This window comes from Protopterus annectens, chromosome 8.part1 (genome assembly GCF_019279795.1).
Source record: "Protopterus annectens isolate FY-2018-M chromosome 8.part1, PAN1.0, whole genome shotgun sequence".
NCBI classification, from domain to species: domain Eukaryota; kingdom Metazoa; phylum Chordata; order Ceratodontiformes; family Protopteridae; genus Protopterus; species Protopterus annectens.
The window spans coordinates 274,297,649-274,316,991 of NC_056742.1; the positions used below are offsets into that span (position 1 = coordinate 274,297,649).

Below are 19,343 nucleotides of genomic sequence, written 5' to 3' on the forward strand. Positions count from 1 at the left end.
AGTAGCTACAAAACAAATGGTTTTAATTAATCATTTACAAAGAAATTGTTTTGCATTTACCTTTTCTGAAAGTAGCAAGTCTCATTTCAGCAAAAAGTAAATGCTTTTTTATAACATAATAGAATAACGTCACATGCAATACAAAACATCAATATATTTCATAGAAACACGATATCACAGCATTTATTTATTTAGTAACTCATTTACAATAAATACAAAGGAAAAGCCATGCTTTCTAGGAATGAGACTAAATTAGAAAAGGAGCGTATTTCCTTGAGCAGGAACAACCATTGTTAAGTTGTGATGACTCGTGCATGTTGCAGTGGTTAGTTTTCTTTTGTCATTTTGTTTGTACTATAATTGTTCAAATTTATTAGGACAGAGCTGCAGTGTTTAATCAGTGTGTTTAAATCAAATATAAAGTGCACAAAGGAAGAACAGTTAGGGCCATTACAATGATTCAGTCAGCCAACTGAACAGTAAGTGATGATCAAGGAAAAAAGATGAGAAGGAAAAAGACGTGCCTTACATCCTGAATTAATTTCACATAAACCTGTAGCCCTTAGCTATGGTTTATGTAAAGGGCAGAGAGCCTGAAGTCAAGGAAAACATATCTAACAAAGATGAAAACAGTTCAGTGACCAATGTAGCTGATCAGACTAAGTAAAAAGAGAATAAGGTTACTGGGTCACTGATAGACAAAACTAGTACAAGCAGATATACAACACATAGGAGGTACTTGCACCATCTTCCAAACTTCTTAATGCTAAAGGGTGTGAAAGGGTGCCAGTTTCTATGTGTGGAAAAGAAAGCATAACTATCTTTGTTATTTCACTGCTATTGCTGCAAATGTTGATGATTATGTATAAGAACATTATACAAGAACTGATTAAATGAATCAGAAGTTAAAACAGAAAGAAGTAGTGGTTCATCTGGACAATCTGCTCTACAAGTGAGACAGGCTTACTGGAGCAAACACTGTTTGAAATAGCTAATGGAAAAACTCAATCATTCTAGAAGACATAAAAGGCTCCAACATATATGCTTGACAAGTAAATTGTTTACATTTATAAAATATGTAAGGAAAACTGACCAATCAAATTGCTATATACCTGTGTATTAAATCTGTTCCATTCACAGGAAAAACAGTGCAAGCCACTTGGATCTCATATCGAGGTCACAGATACCTTCTCCCTCACAGACTTAAAAATACAGCTAAATGCAACCATCTTGAAAAGTCATTTAGCATGGAAAACTGTTAAACACAAAAATACTCAGAAATACAAAAAAAAAAAAAAAACACTAAAGGAATATCTAACACCAGCGATATACATCCTTGGCTCAAATGTATTACTAAGTCTGCATAAAAAAATAATAAAAAAAGTAGAACAAAACAGGAATACATTAATAAAAGCATGAAAAATTTAAATTTAAGAACATTACCTCATCAGGAACAGCAAAATGTATTCATAAACTCCAGGAAATGAAGCGCTGAGAGAAGAAGAGACAGGAAGTGAAAAGGAGAAAGTAGAAACCATTGCCATAGCAACAGAAAGCAGATACTCAACTTCAAAATCAAATTACATATATACATAACTGCATAGAAAGTATCTGTCAGGCATTGCTTAAACTAAGAGGGAGATGCTTTCTTTTGTTTTGAGGTCCATTTCTACTTTCCTATAATTGTAATCCAAAAAACAGGGAACAAGGTACCAAAATAAATCTCTAAACCTAAAACTGGTACCAGCACGATGAAACAATTAAGCCACAGTACAAGCGAGAAATGAGGACACGCATTTTATTAGACACTGAATAACACGTTTCAAATACTAGGGGGAAAAAATAAAAAACCTGGGACATACAAATGTGGTCATTGTTCCCAATGTGAGTGGATAATAAACAAAGATAAAGTAATGGTAACATCTAGAAACATAACTTTATTAAGTAAATGTTATTCAAGTTGTGATACCAATGGTCTCATATATTTAGCCCTGTGTCAAGCATGTCAGGCTTTTTATATTGGAAAGACAGAGAGAAAGCTCAAAAGAAGGCTATATGAGCACATGTATGACATTCAGAACGGGAAGGAGAATAATGCGCTATACAAGCACAGTCATGTACACATGCTCATTACCGATTTTTTGAAGTGGAAAAGGTAAACTTGGATGTACGGGGTGGTATGTGGGAAGAGAAAATCGAGTATAGAGAGCTTTGGTGGCAACTAACATTACAAGCTAATAGTTGGCCAGGTTTGAATGAACACATTTCCATAGCTCCCTTTCTCCAGTTAAGATCAGCTAAATTATAAATTATACTTTGGAACAACAATTCAGAATATTGCTTCTTTCCAAAGAAGGGTTTTAACAAGTGTGTTTTATAAGTGTTTTTACAAGCTTTTAATTCACTTGTAAATATTAATAGAAATTTTAGATCAAGGTTAAATTTTATATAACAATACTATGGAATTTCTATTTTATACAGTGTTTTTAACACATATTCATTCACTCAGTTTTGGTTTATATTTTAATTAATTAGTTAATGCTTTCTAGTTCCCTGCATTTACTTTATGATGTTTTTAATTTAGTTCTGCTTTTAATAGCATGAATATGTATGTATTAAGCAAACATTCATTGGTTGGAATTTTAATGATGTCATGTCTATGAAAGTTTAAATAGATGTATTTTTTTACTAGCCCACATCTGAAGAAGTGTTTCTAAATGAAAAAGCAAACTTGTTACGTTAACATGGAGTATTTGAAAAGTGTTATTCAGTGTCTCATAAAATTCGTGTCCTCAGTCTTCGCTTGTACTGTGGCTTCATTGTTTCATCGTGCTGGTACCTGTTTTAGGTTTAAAGGTTTCCTATAATTGTCCTTTCAGATGGTTATTAGCAGGATCTGTAATCTGTGGAAGTGATGTATCCTTAGAAAGTCCCATTTGTCCTAAGACAGCAAAACAGTAATAGAGAAGTACATTTGGAGGGATGTGCCTGTCTTTTATCTACCTTACCATACTGAAGCCAACTGTGTTCCAAGTCTTCTATATCTCTGCACCTTGTGCATGACTGGCGATGTCATTGAATTGCAGATCAGTTCCTGCAGTGCTTGCTTAATCTATCCTGAGATAAACTACCTCCTCTCTCAGGCCAGAGATTTGTATGGAAGCAAATATACACCATTCCAGCCAGAATATTTGCCTGAAACTCCAAATGCACTGTTTTCTTCTTAGTTATCATACTTACAGTTCTCTTAAGGCTACTTTACTGCAGTCGTGCTAACTTACTCATCTTAATATTTTTCTCATTTTTTAATTTTAGTGACTGAGACCTCTATAGTCACTTTGTGTGTGCATGTGTTTGTGTTTTTGTACTATGAAGCAAATTGTTATGCACCTTGTATGTGTGTGTGTGCGTGTGTGTGGGGTGGAGGTGGGGGGATTCTGCTAAGTTTCACTTTTTTCCAAACAGAAAAATTCTGCATTCATTTCAAGTCTTGCCCATATAAATACGACTTAATCGTGGGTGTTTTTTAAGGCTGAGGTGGGAATATAGGGACCAGTCCACTAGTTTTTCATAATGTAGAAGTAGGAATATTATTTACACAGATGAATTATGACTGGCTATTTTGTGAGCTACATTAAAACAAAATAATACTGTTGTGATATGACCTTGTGAATGTAAGCCATTGTAGTTATATGTTAATTTCTACAAATCTCTGAGAAACAAACTGACAAGATCTGATAGAAGAGTAAGTTTAACTTTAGGAGATCAATAGAAGCATTGCTGTATTTTGACACCAATAAGGTGAGTAGCTCTAAAGAGCAACTTGCTCTGTTTTGAGTAGGTCAAAGTTGCACTGCTTCACCATTTACAAATTCACTGTTATGCACATTCTCACTAACGCAAGATCTTATTAAGTAGCAATTGGCCTGACTATGAATTGTCATACTGGATCATTTCTGCTTTGCTCTGTGAGATTCCTGCCAACTCATGCTACACAGCAGTGCAGGTTCTTGCAGACTACATAAAGGCGCACACTCCTCCCACCACCACAGAAAGACACACACACACTCACACACACACACACACACACACACACACACACACACACACACACACACACACACACACACACACACACACACAGTCTTCCCATTTATCATAACCATAGTCACCTCATGCAGTTGTCATTCATCACACACACACACACACACACACACACACATGATCATATTTATGGATACTTGCACACTATGTCATCAAACACATAAACAGCACCACTTACCTGTTCTCCACCTCATCCTGCTTGACATAACACCATTATGTAGTTGCAGGCCAAAAAACATGCTGGTGTACACTTAGGCGTTTTCTGTGCTGCTCTCTTGGGTGACTTGGATAGTATGAATGTGTCTGCTGTCTGTACTATGCAAGTGTCTTAACAGAACAATGCACTGGGCTGCATAAGAGGCCTGTTTAGTATAGGCCTCACCCACTGCTTACAATACTTACATGCAGCTGTTCAAATCTCATTGCTCAGAAGAGACAGGCTGCACTATTGAGCACTGACCTGTCTTTGAATCACAAAAGACTTGTGTAATGCGTGAGATACCTTGTGCAGCCTTATATAAGTTGACTAGGAATCTAGGTCGAGGAAGGAGGTGAACTCAGCTTAAGGGATACAAAGGAGGTAGTGTAGGATGGAGGAAAGTGTCTAACCTCAAACGTTTGGACATTAAAGCATGAATATACATTTGTATGCAAACAATTTTACCTAGATCCTGTAACATACAGTTTTTTTAGTAAGACTCACCAAGCAAAATAAAACTCTTGTTTTATTGTCTTTTAAATGTGAAATTCTTACCAATTATCTGCAGCCAGTCAAGAGGACGTTTTGCTTTAGTTTCTGAAAAAGAGAAAACCTCCATCATATAACCTTAGATCTCATAGCCATTCAGGGTCACTCTTGCAAGCACCTAAAACCAGATTTCAGTGCTGTAACCATTCCCTTTCTGCACTGGACCCAAGCTCTGCAGAGATCTACCTTCAAATCTTAAAGACCTCTCTAACTTCTCCTCCTATCGGGCACAACTTAAAGAACAATTCACAGGACAAGCTTCTTTGTAAATGTTCTGCTTCAGTCACATAACCTAGTCTCCCTAATCTCTGACACATACTGCCTATCATTTTCACTATAGCATCTCTTCTCTAATTCCTAACATGGCTCAACTCTTAATGATATAATTATTGTACATAGTGGTTTCTGTTGACTACCTTTTTAAATATTTTTTCTATTGTATATTCCTTTGTTTTTAGAGTGCTCTTTTATTGTATGAATTATTTTTATTTTTTCCATTTGCTGTGAGTTCACATTTTGGGCTGATACTGAAATTGGTCCGATGGGATTAGTGTTCTACCCCAGTTAACAAATTATATAAATAAAATTAAGAAATCTTGCACATCTCATGTTTTATGATTTTATTGATTCTGTCTGGGAACTTTCTGTGAAAGATTTGTTACAGAATTCTCAGGTGGCAGAATATCTTAGCTGAAAGTTGGCTTATGGCAGAATTTAAGTTTTGATGGTTGTTCCATGTGTGATACAAGACTCCCCCACACCACATCTTTCTACAACCTCCATCTATAAATTCTAACTCCACATTGCCAAATTCAGAGATAAGGCTATACCTCTTGGTTCCAACTGTAAGGCGTGTGAAATTCTGTATTCTTTCCTGAATTCTAAACAATGATATAATCCCCCTGTCTAGGTATACTCGTTTCTGCTATACAACCTTTTTTGAGGGTGTGTTTCTAAAATTAATATAATATTTATTTTAAGCAGCTTGGACAGTAAAGATATCCTTCATGTGTTTTGTCATTGCAGTATTTTATAGACCAAATTTCTTAATTAAAATATTTTTTGAAGCAGAACACTTGTTATTTTTATCACCAGAATCAAACCTGTCTCTAAACCATACGGAACAATGTTTTCTAAAAAGTCATAATTTATTTTTATTGAGGAATGTATTTTTGATGAATCAATTCATATTAAATCTAAAGTGTCCGTGGTAAGCTCAGAAATATATTACTAGGAAAAACAGCTGCATTTAAGTTCACGGTGCTCATTGTTTTAAAATATTTGCATTGTAAAGTGTTATTGAAATGTATTTGGACAGTAAATACAATGTGGATTTAAAATTTGGGGGCAGGCAATAAAATAGCAGAGGGTGGATTGATTTTATTATTGCTGGTGCCACTGTAAATTTGGGAAAGTGGCAGGTTTTTGTAGGGAGCAAAATTAAGGCTTATCATTCTTCAACAGCCCCAAATGAATTAGGGTTCAAACTGATTTAAACTCACTGATTTTGTACTTCCCAATCACCATTATCTTTACAAAAGCATTGTCCATACAATTTTGATTTGAGAGCTAGCAGTGATAGTGATGTATACAATGTTCTCTATTTTCATGTTTGTGCAGCCATTGAATTATTATATCTAAGTTTGGGGTTATGGAGGTTTGGTGCAGGAGGGCCTACCTCCCCTCACAAAAAAAAAAAAAAAAAAAAAAAACTTGCTTTTTTTGTGGGCTGAATTCCTGATAAGTTGAATATGGTGAGGCAAGAGCTCTCCAAATTAGATCGTTGATGCCATGTCAATTACCAGCTATGAGTTTTCTTAACTACACCACATAGAATTGTTGCTGCTTCTGGTCCACATTAGATCGCACTGCATTAACTCATTTTTCTGAAGTGCTGGAAGTATCTTAAAGTGTGTTGCTCATTGTTTACTCAGTGATGCTGTCTCAGTGGCAGAGTAGACATTATTAGTTTATAACAATGCCGTCTGGTTCTTGCATATACTGTATACAAAAGTGTCTTTCACAAAGTATTGCCTGAAAGACAAATAAATGTTGTTTATATCTAGTAGTCTGGCAACACCAAAATATAGTTTAATACCTTGCACAACTGTGTATCCAAACAATAGTGAAATGTCAGCATTTATAAACGAAATATTTTACTAGTAATTTTATTTTGTTTAAACTAAGGAGTGTTAGCATCCAATTTTGACTGCAGGTCAGAGCTAACATGTCAGGAGTCTGACCAGATAAATAACAATAAAAAACCTGAGGCAAACTGACTGCTGGTTCATACATGACAATGGTATTTTCTGATGTGACAAGTAATTTATATCTTTCATAATATTTGTACTGCCCATGTTAACAAGGGATGAGCTTTTTCAGAAATAGTGAAAAGAAATAAATCAGCTGCACTGTCTGTATGATTCCACATGTACAATAATGAGACAAGCGTATACAATCAGAAAACGGCAAAATAGTATATAAAAGTAAATTTGAAGTAGGCTTATAAGACAAATCTATGTTTGAAAATTATGCTGGTGTTCATGAATATTAGTTCTCTTACTGTGTGCTGAACTAATACATTACTCCGCCCATTGCTCTTATCAATAATCCATGATGCCCTCCTGCTTTTTGTTTGCACTATGGACACATTGTTGATAATAAAACCATAATGAGATCAGATCAACTTTTTGCAAGCACATTGCTAATGTACCTTGTACTTAGCAAAGTGATGTTGTAAAGCTAGAAAGGAAAAGTACAAAACTTCCCACTGTGGATGTACAAGGAAATGACGCAACAGCGTTCTTTCATCCTTATGGGTTAAATATTTTGATTGCATGTTTATTCCTTTACTTGTGTGAGCCTTTTAGGCATGTCATCCTTAATTGCTTTATAGCAAGTATCAGTAGAGAGAATGACGCATCAATCTTTGATAAATGTAGCAATCATCAAAGCAACTGCATGAAGAAAGTTGTAATAGTGCAAAACTGGAAGTGCATGCCTAATGGCTTTGTTTATTATACGCTGAAGTTTAATTGCTTCTTATATAGAATGATCAATAGCATGGATTTCAGAATACCGCATTTATACCACCACAGCTGTTAGTGAAACAATGCTTTTCTTCTGCAACTAAGGTATATATGACAGCGCCGACTTTTAACAATTTATACTTTAGAAAACACTGTAAACATTTACTTTTCTTATCCCTTCAAAATCACTTTCTTGCATTTACCAAAACTGGTATATTGCCATGATTTTTTTTCTTAAAAGGCAGTTGCTACTATAGTAGGTATACAGAGAGGTAGTTGTGCTCTGAGTAGTACAAGGGGATGAAGTCCTGACTTCAGCTCATATAATCCAGGTCCAATTAATGGGCTGGGTTCTGGAAGAGCTGATAATTGGGGGGGGGGGGGTAAGGCATAACATGCTTCTTCTTTCTAGACAAGGCGAGGGAATGTTCTGCCTTTGGGAAGGGGGGCAGGAGAATTAGGGGATGTAGTGAAGGGACACATTTGAAACATGGATAACAGTGGTGATACCAGGACCATGCAGGGAACTGGGTTTATGGTGTAGGTGTCTTGGTAAATGAGGAATACAACACCACCTAGATGTAGAACTTTCCTTCAGTTGCTGTAGCATCAAACTCCACCTTGATGGTCTTGTTTATGCTTGCTACACATCAACAAGCAACTTAATGCACCATTACAAACACCTATCAATAGACTCTCCTTTGCCAAGGCTGTTAACAAATCGTTACTTAACTGGATGTGCAGTGAAGATCTGCTGGTAGATTAGGAACACATCACCACCTAGCAGAGGCATTTGCCTAATTGCACCATTGCACTCCTACCCAGTGGTGGCCCATAATTTCAGATGTAGGTAAATTTTAATTAGAATACTCCAGCTGGCCTCAGTATGAAAAACTCTCCTTCATACGTTTTGGGACATACATAGCCTGATAACCAATAAGTCTTTTCATCTGAGTTACCTCCAAGATGTGGTAGACCTGGGAAGAGAAAGAGCTATGGTAGATGCTGGGGATATCCATTTCTCCTTTCTTTGTCTCTCTTCTCCCACAAAAGGAAGAGAGTGTTTTGTTATTTTCAGACTTGTAGTACTTTCATAGTGATGAGAAGCCTTGCAGCAGTGAAACAAGCATGCCAAAAAAACGCTGGTGTGCACTTACGCATGTTATGTGCTGCTCTCTTGGGTGACTTGGATAGTATGAAAATATCTTCAGTCTGTACTATGCAAGTGTCTTAACAGAACAGTGCACTGGGCTGCATAAGAGGCCCGTTTAGTATACGCCTCACCCACTGCTTAGAAGCAGAGTTGAATGGCTTTGACTGACACCTGCAATTTAGCCTGAATTTACAAGTATATACACATTTCCAACTTCCAGCCTTGGGATTACTACATGTTGTATGGCTGGAGAAGTGGGGGAATTATATTTAGATTGCAAGGTGCATATAGCAATGAAATGTTTCCTGAGGTTCTTGAAAAACTATGAAAACAAATAAGAAAAACATAACGTATTTACTAGGCCACCCTGGAAAATTACCAGCAATACTGTATTTGGCTAAATCAGTGACTGGCCCTTTTGAGTTGGAAGTTGTAAAAATGTTACCACATGGACAACTTTCAGCAGAAACAACAGGGCATTTACAGTTATCAGCCCCTGGAACAGTCTGAAACTTTTGAGCTGTAACTGCAACAGATAGCATTGGTTTGGACTGTTTGAGATATGTAAGGGGCTTGGATTACTTGTTATAACTCAGTAAACTAGGTATAGACCATTAAAAGAAATTCTTAATATAGTAGGAATTAGATTCAGGGGATTGTCCTGGTGTCTCTGTTTCTCTTAAGAACTTAAAAAGCATTTCAATAGGACACCTGTAACTAAATGAAAGCTAAATAAGAAGGGCTGTTTTGCTCTGTATAATAGCTGGTACTCTTATTCATTTTTGGTGAATGTCACACACAGACAATGAAGAGTCTAGTGAGTCCATCAGAGTCATTTATCTAGTCTCTTATAGATCTTATAGAGTTGCTCCTCTCTTACCTGGCTCGATCCTTTTTTCATCTGTTCCAGGAATCTTTGAATCCATTCAGTGATATTCACTGTATCATTGTAGAGATCCACCACCCTCTCAAAGGAATAGCATTTATTTAAGTCAGTCTTTAATGTCCCACACATACAGCAATTGCCATTATCCTTGTTTCTCATCTCTATCCTTCCTTTTGAATTCCCATCATACTTCCATCCTTACATGAGATACTTCTAAATTTCTGTCCTCTCATCTCTCCCACTGTAACATATTCCAAGTTATATATGTCAGTTACTATAACATAAGATGGACGCTGAAGGTTTTAGCTTGAATACACTATCGTATTTCAGCAGTTATCTAATAAACAAACCCATCAGGTGACTGAATGAGCATTCATTTCTGGCATTCCCCAGGGTTCTCTTCCTCATCCAGTTTTTTGTCTCATTATTTGTAAGTATCATTAAATGTATTCAGCCTTTAGTAATGACACTTTACACATACCCCTTTTCTGCCCATAGTCAAAAAGATCTACAATAAGATTTTGCTCAGCTATGCTTTTGGCTGTCAACAAATCACCTTATACTTCATACCAATAAAACTACAGTAATGCTGTTTGGTACCAGCAAGAAGTTAGCTAAATGTAAATCTTTTTCGATTCCTGCTCAGTTTATAACTGTCAATCAAACAGATGTTACAATATAAAATACCCATGTTTCACACTGCCCCCCTTCAGTATTCATACAGATACTGTAGTTGAAAAAGTATGAAGACAAATGTCTCTTACTCAATACCTAGCATATTTACCTCTCAAGCTTGGCATGTCATGGTAATAAATGTCCTTATCCCACATTTGGACTGTGCCCTCCATTACCACTTTATCACATTTAATTTTTCTCACAAAAGAAGTAAGATTCTGATAATCACTAATAGCACATCCATACCTCTCAACTGTACAGATTTTAGGAGAATGTACAGATTTTTGCCTCATATTTTGGTCTGTTTTTTTTCATAAAATTGTGGTTTTCTGGCAAATTAGTGGCAAATCATTAAAGACTGAAGTTAGAAAGTAATGACAGACATTTGAGTTTCAGACTTCATACCTTTCAGAAAATTCATGTTAATGAAAAACCTGTTATTCAATCAACTTTCTAAGTTTGTAAGAGCAATATTTAAAAAGTGTCGCTATTTCTGGGGCCTTTTTCCTACTTTTGTATATATCCTTGTCCAGATTTCTTCTTCTAAAAGGTTGAGAGATATGAGCACATCTCATTTCATCAATGTGAATCCAAGACATGAGAATGATTGTACTGTATTACCCTCAAAAGGCCATGTAGTTAGTAAGCACTGCATCTCCAAATTTACTACTCTCTGCATTCACTTTTAAACTTTACAGTGAAAAATACTGTCCATGTTTTGAAATAAGCTGAAAAAACCCTCTCCATAGATAACTCCAAACTTAGAAAGATAGTACACTGTCTTGCCAAAGACTTTCCATCCCCCTTGCTACTGCAGAAAATATATTTTAGCAAGGTTGAGACAGCTAATTGGAAACATTTACCCACAATATGAAAGAAAACAAGCAGACACCACTGAATTTAGAGGCAGACATATTACCTATCTAGAGAGACGTACTACTGCATAAGATTCACCGGCAATAGTACAAGATTCCCTACCTTCCTATAGCTTATCCCACTGTTATATTTCTGCTAAAACCTTTATTACCCTGCATAAGTCCTGTTGCAATTATGTAAATACCTAGTAATTTGTAAATGTGTATTTACATTATTTTGATTTCTCTTTCTTCTTTTATTACACACTGAATCTAAACATGAACTTAATGTGTTTATGCAGTGCTTTACCTGTTATGTAACACTTAATCTAGTACTCCTTTTTATATGTGTGATATTCTGAAAACTAGCTTTAAAAAGGTATATCTTTGTAATTTTCTGTATTATGTTCACTGTTCAAAAATGTACTGCATCTGCCATTGTTCAAATGTTGTAGCTGTAAATGATCCCAGGACAAGTGTCCCTACCTGAGAGATAAAAAGCTGACTGTGCCCTTCCTTATGTCATAGCCCTGATATTCGGATCTATGGACATAATCATGTGACTCAATTTATTGGCATTTTCCTCTGTCACATATCTTTACTCTTACGAGTGGATTCATGATATTTTGTGTATGAATTATTAGCGCTTTTAGCACACCATGGTTTTATTTTATTTTATGTTATGTAGGACTGATATGTGGACACACAATATGTCTTTAATCAATATTGTCCTTGTTTTTAATGTCAGATTCAATTGCACTGACTTTTAGCTTTAACTTTATTTTTATCTTTATTTTTAACATGAATGATATAGAAGCTACAATGGTTACTATATATACGGTTCTAGTATTGTATTAACTAGCTGCTATTTAAGGCAGCTCTGGAAGATTTGAAATTTGATACGGCTGACTGCCTAAATGAACCGTATGTTTTGAGAAAGATTTTTCTATGTGTTATACCTTTAAATTTGTTCAATCACTGTTTTGATTGTTTTATTGAGGATTTTGTTAGTGTATAAAAGCAAGTGATGCTCCTGATGTAATTGTAACCTGATGAAGCGCACCTGAGTGTGCGTGAAAGCGCTCGTTTCTTCATTAAATTCTACATTTTATTCCATGGTGGTTCGTTGCAGTTTTTGTCTTTCTATGTCATAGCCCTTCTGATATTTTCATTATATTTGTTAACTTGATATTGTCTGCTTTCTACTACTTATCTGTATAAACAGTGGATGTGGGACTCCTTTACAATTTGTTTAGCAGGATATTACTCTTCGACAGTCACATTTTCAGGAGCATGTCTGAGAAGAAAAGTTTTAAATTTAGGGTAAATCTGTTGAATATAAATGACTACAGTTAATACACATATAAAAATTGGACTCACTGAACAGACAGTCTGGTAAATAAAGAAAAAGGTAGATCTAAGAGACATACCATATTAGTCCCTTTTAAGAGAAGGGGTGTAGTATTTGTACTAACTGTGTAAACTGGAATTTAAATCTATAACTAGACACATTTAAAAACAAGCTTAAAGTCTTAACTCAATATGCAAGCCTTCCTGATTTATATGCAACATAACTACAAAATCAAATGGCAAAACTTTTTGTTAAACTATTGCTACAGTATCTAGTCTCAAACTTTTCTTAAAATTAAAATAATAGAGCCTTATGTAGTCAGGTGGGGGAGAAGGAAAAATAAAATGGGAGAGGGGTATGAAGTGTAGGGAAGGATAAGAGGAAAATTAAGTTAAGCAAAAACAGCCACAGCTACATGAGAAGAACATTTTTTTTATGTTGTTATGAAATTGTTCCTAAAGTCGTTTTTACATCTTAGGAGATTTTACGGAATAATTTTTTGAAGTCTTGATATTATGAGTGGGTAGATGCCAACATAATGAGCTGATGAGGAATGATCTTTCATATAAGTTTAGTAACTTGAATGTAATTGTTAAACGGGCTATCTTTAGTTTAGTTGAGAACTTCAGGCAATGTAATGGCCTAGAACAGTGCAATGATGAGTAATGTTTCTGGTGCTGTACCAACGTTTACAGCTATGTACTATGTCGCTTTCATCTTGCTTGTTTGGTTGGAAGCAGTTTTATACACAGTACTGATGTGAAGAAGGATCTAGGCAGAAGGAGTCAATTTGCAATCAAACCAGAAGAAACGAGGCATAAATTAAGACCTTAATCTAAATTGAAATGCATGAGTCTAAATTGACATTCTCTCCACAGATGTCACCTAACATTTAAAATATAGTGAGGAGTCAAGCTGTACCTCCTAGAGAATAATAATATCTAGTTGGAATGATCTCACCCACACATAAAAAAACTAACAGACTAACACAAAAATTACTCAAGTTTAGACAAGATCCTTTATACTGGGTTTCTCTAGTATTATATTGGGTGCACACAGCTAGGCATATAAAGAACTTCAGGTCAGTAGCCCAGTACCCACATATGAACCTGTGATGACCCTCCTCTGGGCCATTAATCAAGGAGCCTCAATCCTCACCACTGGTTGACATTCACTGGGAGGAACCCAGCAGCCCCACAATATCCATAGCTACCCTCTGAAATGGCTCTTCATTCACAGGCAAAACCACCAAAGAAGCTATGACCTTGTCTCATGCATTGCCTACTTTTTAGTACTGCTCACAGGTCCGCAGTACCCTGTTACATCCCTTGCAATCTCAAGCCAATAAAAGGTCTGCATAATACGTCTCTTGATATGCTTTATGCCCATATGACCTGCAAAGGGAATGTCATGGGCTATGGCTAGAAGTGACAGATGGTAGGCTCTGGGCACTGCCAATTGCTGTATTCTCTCACCCTCTAGCCCTCCCTCAGGGGTCCATTCTCTATACAGTACCCCTTTGTTCCAGTATACAGAATCCCCTTTTCCTTGAGAATCAGGCCCCTCCCTAGCTACCTCCCTCAAGACTTGTAATGTAGGGTCTGAGAGATAAGCCTGTCTCAGCTCTCTCTTTGTAAACCTTCCCAGCTCCCCTTCCACAGGAAGTCTGGTATCCTCTGACAGTGGTGCCTCACTGTCAGCCTGAGTACTACTACTCACCTCTGCCCTTGCAGTCAGTCTGTCCAAGGGAACATCAGTACCCACCAGCAGCTGTGGCTCACCTTCAGTCTCACTGCTACATGGTACAGGGTAGCTGCATCCCTGAAGTAGCCACTTCACCAGTCCTGGCTTCAAGTGTGCGGTCTGTCTGGGCCCCCCCCCCCAGTCTACCAGACCCACATGCTTGTCTCCAAGCCTGACTGTGTGTAACTGCATACACACAAAGTACTGCATTATCAAAATCATTCCCTATCAAGACATCTGCAGGGATATCCTCAAACACACCTACTTGCTTGCTTCCTTTTCCATCCGCATAGTCAAGGTGAACCTTGGCCAAAGGTACTTGGAATGGGGTCACTCCTATAGCTCTTACTGGAGTAAACTGACCAAGCAAGTAGCACTCCTCTTTAACCATTGCAGGCTTCATACGGATTAGGTCAGAGGCTGTGTATCTCTTAACAGTGGCCTGTTTCCCATCCACTAAGATAGGATAGAACCTCTTGTGGTAGTTCAGTACCCTTGTTGTTACCAGACAACTTACCACTGCCATTCTGTTATTCCCACTTGCTGGCTCCTCTACCTTTTGTTCTCCACCTTGCTTCTGTGGACATCTATATGATACATGGCCCAACTGGTTACATTTAAAACATTTAACCCCTGATCCTGGTCTTGTACCTGAACTAGTGGCTTCCCCTGTTACTGAAGGACTTTGTTGGGGTGGCTTACCGCTGTCCCCCCCCACGGGTCCCCTTATATCCATGTGCAGCACTGGGTATCCCTTTCCTGAGCAGTGATGCTCTGCTTGCTAAGTAAAAGCCCCTTTTTCCCCAGCTCATCTGTGGTGTTGCATTTTCTATCTGCCAACCAGATTCTCATGTCCTCAGGCAAAGAGCTAAGGGCTTGTTCCCTCACCAAAAGGTCTGCCATTATCTACATGACCCTGGCAAAGAGTCAGCATATACTTTTCATGTTGCCTCTGCCTCTCATTTTCTTTGGCTTCCAAACACCATAGTTTCTTATTTTCTTCAGCCTCCAAACACCACAGGCTCTCTTCTGATTCTGCTTCAACCTCCAAATGCTGTAGTCTGTCTGCTGATTCTAATTCCAAATGTTTGAACTCCAGTTCAAGTCTCTTTAACTGCAGATGGATTTTAAGTCCTTTGAGGAAAAGTTGAACTGTCCTGTTTCTGAGAGCTGTACATCCCCAATGCCGGTCTGGTTGTCTTCCTGGTTGTTGGTCAGTGATGCAGCTGTGATTATGGCTGTAATCATTTCCCATTTAATCAGGTTGGCATGCCCCAGCCCTTTGGCTTGGCACATTTCAGCCAACTGGCTCCTTGTCTGCTTGGCATAATCTTCTGCTGACATCCTTGCCTGCACTCCCTGACTAAGCTAACAAGAGTAAATAAATAAAACTATTGTGATATGAAACTCTGAATGCTCACCATGTGGCTGCTTGAGAGTACAAACACTTTCTTTAGTGACAACTGATTACAGGCTACAGAAGTTCAATATCTACACCATTGTTACCAATATGTGATGTGATGATCCCACCACTGCCAACCAATATGTGACACCCCACCTTTGGACCAGTAATCAAAGAGCATCAATCCTCACCACTGACACCAGTGGGGGATGTTCACTGGGAGGATAACAGGCACATACACACACACACAGTATCTCCAGATGCAGCTCTCTGCATCAAGCACAATTTCCCTTGAGAGTACACAAGGAACACAGTCAGTCCAGGGGCTGGTTCCTCTCCCTTTCTCTGATCCCCAATATGACTCCCCAGTTGCACAACTAAGAGTTGAGGCCTTAGCCAGGGTTCCAAGCCAAGTCCTCCAACACTCTCTCTATCCCAGCAGTGATTTGAGTCCTTGCCCAAGTAATTGACACACACTCTTTGAGATTTGATTGGCACACACACACACACACACACACACACACACACACACACACACACACACACACACACACACACACACACACACACACTTGGGAAAGGCTGGCACAGGTTTACTAGCTATTCCCCCTTTTGCCTAGACTATAAGTTAGTTATTACTGCCAACAGAACCCCTCACCAGTTACTTTAAGGCCCTTAACAAAGGGTGTCCAATTTTACTGTGTAATATTTATACTAATACAAATGGTAGTTTGACCAAGAACAAGGCTGTTAGGAGTGGCCCCCACAGCGTTACCAAATAATTATGCAAATACTGTCAAAACTTAAATATCTCTACAAAGATCAGCCAGAATGAAAGGTTTAAATATATTTAATAATAAATAATAAAAGAACAAGAAAATACTAAATATATATTCACAGTGATATTAGAGTTCAAAATCACTGGAAATATTTAAAATAATGTTGAAGGAGAGTCTCAAGACAAATAAAGAAAAACATATCTAAATTAAGCTTCACTATATTCCTGGCAGTATCTATGAAAATTACTATTCCCTACTTACTTAATTGAGCAAGGCAGATGATGTGGTAAATGGTCCTTCTTGTTGTCATGCCCAAGACAGAATACAGAATGTTCAGTCTCACTAAAAGAGTTCTCAACATAATATCTAAAATATTACTTCTAGGATAGCTTGCAGAATGACATCACTTCTGGTCATCTGACTTCTAGTTCCCATTCAAACCCTCATTGCTGGAAGCTGGCAGGAATTAGCACCTACCTGTAAAAATACACACATAAAGGCTTTTTTTCTCAGATCTGTGGCAGGTGCTGGAAGTCATAAAACAATTTCATCCCTCCATGCTTCCAGAGAATTAATTAGTTCACCCCAAAGACAATACAGAAAGTTTCCTGGTACAGACTTTGGGTCTCTGGCCACACTGAAACCTTTGCGATAGAATCTTTATGGCCTAGCCCATAAAGTGATTTAATTTTAGATATATTTTAAAGTTTACTGAACTGAGGTTAATCTCCTGTCTGCCAATTTCCTCTGTTAAAACATATACATTTAAACAGTTACAATAGTGCATGTACATTTATGTTCTCTCCCATAGGGCACACTGTGGCTATATTACAAACACAAGCACTTTACAAATAGCTTTTCAACACAAACATCTGTATAAATCAGTTTAATATGCACATGACATACAGTTCTAATACATTTGTAACACAAGCATCTTGTATAAATAAGTTTGATATTCACAAAAGACATATAATTATTTACAAAATTCCAGTTAGTTGTGCTGGCAGTACCTCCTATCATCACAGAACCTATGAATGAGAAATATAAGGACTACTAAAAGAATAAGATGCCCAATATTTTATTATCTTGGTGATCTGTTATAAGGAAGTTAAGGACTGCCAAAGAAATAAGATAATGGGTTAGAATATATGGAGGTTGTGTGCTGTTAATTTACTTCACAGTACAAAACAGACATGCATTTAAAGGAAACTTAGTGACAGAAGTACACAGGATATAAAAAGTTTACACACCCATGTTAAAATGGCAGGTATTTGTGATATAAAACCACAATAACTAATTTCAAAATTTTTCCCACCTTTAATGTGACCTATAACCTGTGTACAATTCAATTGAAAAACAAACAAATCTGTTAGGGGAAAAACATTAGAAATAAAAAACATACAAAACTTTTTATATCCACTGTATCTGCACAGTAGTAGTAATAATCCCAACCACACAAAGAAGTCAGTTATTTAAAGTCAAGCACTTTAATGTCATTGTATTTCTTCTAGTGTGGCAGAAAGAGACACATTTTGTAGAGAAATGAAAGAAGCCATGCTGGATATTATTGCAAATTCATATCTTCAGTTAGCAGAACATGTATCTCTCAAAGATAGTTTATTTAGACAAACTATAAATTCTTGTTTTCTTTCTCTGATTTAACTAATCTCCCTATACATCTGTTTTATTGTGATTGAGTTTTCTCATTAAAAAGTCTTTTAAACCATTATCTTCCTTGCGTAATGAAGATTTGAGTCTATTGAAACAAGCAAAACTTAAATTTTATAACATGGTATGACCTGGTCTTCTACAGCTTGAGGATCACACAGTCACATTCCCACACACACACACATACACACACACACACACACACACACACACACACACACACACACACACACACACACACACACACACACACACAGGACGTATCTGTCCTTGAGGTATAAAATCAATAAATGTCCAAGCTGCTCATTTTTTTCTTTACTAACATTTTTAAGTGTTTGTTTTCAGCCAGCTGGAAATAAATTATGTACTTCCCTTCCTAGACACAAGTATATATTTAAGCACTGTATCTCTTACATTTAATAACTCCTGTGATGGTCCCTACTCCAGGTCAGCAATCAAGGAAAATCATTCCTCACCACTGACTCAGTTGAGGGATGGTCACTAAGATGGATTCTCACAGTATTTTCATATGCAGCTCCCTGCACCAAGTACAATTTCCACCAAGAGCACACAGGGAGCGCACTCCAGACCTGGGGCTGTACTTTCTTTTTCTCTTCAGACCCACACCAAACTCCACACTTACCACATGGGAGTTCTGTGACCTTGTTTTCAGTAGCTGACATACACACTTGGATATTTGAGTTTCACACACACACACACACACACACACACACACACACACACACACACACACATTGGAAAAGCTGGCACAGATTTACTAGCTGTGCCCCTTTCTGCCCAGACTCTGAGGTAACCATGATGCCACCAGTCAGCTACCCTAAGGCTCTTACAAAGATACCCAATTATACTGTGTAAAATTAATACTAATACAAATGGTAGAGTGTGACCAAAGCAGCAAGGATTTCAGGAGCAGCCACAGTGTCACTAAAA

At 37.2% G+C, this 19,343-nt stretch overlaps 1 long non-coding RNA gene across 1 annotated transcript in view; it reads right to left on the reverse strand.

Moving 5' to 3' along the window:
* Window positions 1-1,439: 1,439 nt before the first annotated feature.
* The window catches only part of LOC122810080, a 44,708-nt gene continuing 26,804 nt past the window's right edge, over window positions 1,440-19,343 (reverse strand). The window contains exon 2 of the long non-coding RNA XR_006366048.1: window positions 1,440-1,491. This is a non-coding gene — a long non-coding RNA (uncharacterized LOC122810080). The remainder of the gene's footprint in view (window positions 1,492-19,343) is intronic.